This window comes from Pan paniscus, chromosome X (assembly GCF_029289425.2).
Source record: "Pan paniscus chromosome X, NHGRI_mPanPan1-v2.0_pri, whole genome shotgun sequence".
In the NCBI taxonomy this organism is placed as follows: Eukaryota; Metazoa; Chordata; class Mammalia; order Primates; family Hominidae; genus Pan; species Pan paniscus.
The window spans coordinates 21,043,375-21,045,906 of record NC_073272.2 but is presented as its reverse complement, the minus strand read 5'-3'; positions in this window follow the sequence as shown (position 1 = coordinate 21,045,906).

Sequence of the window (2,532 nt, the reverse complement as noted above, 5' to 3'; positions counted from 1 at the left end):
ACCCTGTCTTGACTCTCTTTCCATTTATCCCTTGCTGCTTTCCTAATATTTTTGTTCAATACCCCCAGAATATCCAACAAGGAAAGCATACAAATTAAAATGTCAAAGTCTTTTAAGGTTTTGAGGCATTTACCATTTTCCAAAAGACCTAAAAGAAAAAAAAAAAGGTTCAGAAGCATAGGTAAGTATCTCAGCATAATTTCCAAAAACAAATGTGGCTTTGCCGCAATTGGTCTTCTTACTAAAATGGATTCTGCACCAAAGCCTCATGAACATATTGTGACTTAGCAACATATTATCTGAAAAGGAAATGGGACAATACCTCCACCGTGGCTATATTTATAAAACTCACTTGGAGGGTTTAGAGTTTCAATCTTTGCACTTCGAGATGTGAAGAGCCAAACAAAAATAAAAACCCCAAACACCTCACTATTATTTGTTTCAAGTGACCTTAGCCAGCTTTGGAGCTTAATTCTTTGGGTTTTGAATTAATCATGAAACCATCACCCATTGAGAATGTTAATATGAACTTTAGATTTAAAGACTGTTAAGACACAAAATTCACACAAAATGGAACATTGTGTTCCATTGCTTAGTTTAAGTTGAAAATGGTGTTGGGATATTTTTTTTTCTCCCGAAGGAAGGAAACTTTTTTTTTTTTTTTTTTTTCTGTTCCTGGGCTTCATGGTGATTTCCTTTCTTCCACTGTTGGAGCCCGGCAGAGCCAACCCTTACATCAGAGGCGCCTGTTTGCACTAGGAAACTTTTGGTAAAATACGACTGGCCCTATAAGCTTGTTACAGGGAGTTTTGGGTTACTCAGTAAGTTCTAAAAAGCTATATTTTGAACATTTGGAGGAAAACCGTGGTGTGAGTATATTCTATCTGGGAAGAGAGTGAAGGGTTCTGTCTGCCAGGGGAAGGGAGGGAAAGAGACAGGAACTCAAGTTCATGGACCATTCAAGGCTTTCTCAGGCCACTGTCCAGGCTCTTTGGAAGCTTTTAATTTTGGCTAATTAGCAGAGCAAATGACCGGAGGCAGGGAGCTGAAGTCCTAACAAAAACTTATTAGGGAACTTGAAACAGATAAGGATTGCAATCGACAGTGCTTTATTGATTAAATAAACTACTTCTGATTCCTGCCATCCCGATTCCCTGTAGGACATAGTTCTAGGACCCCTACTGAACCAAGGTACTCCCCACTTCCTGGGAGAATGTTCTTCTTCCCGTGGCCAAGGTGATCTTTCCGTATATAGGGGATGCTTGGTGAGGCTGTTTTTGCATTACATTAGCAGAGACAGAATTTGCAACTGTTTCATTACTGAGATGCAGTAAAAGAGAAGACTCAGTCTGCATTTCCCCAGATGAAGGATTCTAATGAGCTCTCAGGTAATCTGGTCAAAAAATCAATGCCAGGGTATCCTGGGAGAGATATGTCTGCTAATGTCAACCCCCTGAGGGGTTAACTTCACAGCCTCAATTCCTTCCTTTAGTCAACAAATATTTATTGAGCTCTTTTAACGTGCCAGGTACTATCCTGGGTGCTCAAAATACAGAAATGAGTACGACTGACAAAAATCCCTGCCTTTGTGGAGCACCTATTCTAATGGGGAGAAGGGATACAGATAATAAATGTTGATAGATGTCCACTACAAATCCATTTTCCACCTTTTCCTTAGAAAGTAGATGTTCAGCTAAACTATATTTCTCACCACCCTTAGTTAGGTGTGATCATGTGATTAAGCTCTTGTTACTGAAATGCAAGAAGTGACCTGCACTACTTCCTAGATTGGGCTTTCAGACACTGGTTGTGCCTCTTCCATATTCATATCCCCTTTTCTGCCAGCAGGAATCTGGAGCTGGTGGTACCCCAGCTTCAACTGTGCAGATGGGAACAATGTCCTAGGATGTGGCAGAGGAACACCATGGGAAAAAACCGAGATCTCTGAATGACTGGAGCAGAGACACCCCACTCACCTAGACTGTTCGTGTGTAATTTCTTCAAGCCACAGTATTCCAGGGTTTTTAATAGTCATTTGGCAATACCCCGCATAATATGATAAACAAGTGTGTAAAACATGTCAGATGGGATAAATATGATTGAGAAAAATAAAAGTGTAAGAGAATAGAGAGTGCCAAGATGGTGGAGGAGTGCTTGCAGTTTTAAATATGGAAGTCATAGAAGGTCTCGTTGAGATGACAACTTTTGAGAAAAGGTGTGAAGGAGATAAGGGAATGGAGTAGAACAGCTATCTGGGGGGAGAGTGTGCCCAGCAGAAGAAATGACAAGTACAAAGGCCCTGAGGTAGAAGAATGCCTGGCATATTTCAGGAACAGCAAGGAGAGCAGTGTGTTGGAGCAGAGTGAGCAAAGAGAGACTAGTAGGAGATGAAGTCAGAGGTGGTGATGGGAGGAAGGTGAAGGCATGGAAGTAGGGTATATGGCTTTTGGTGGGCCCTTGTGGGCTTTTAATCTAAGTGGGAAGAAAAGCCACTGGAGGGCTCTGAGCCAGAGGAGGGATAATTACTTTTTG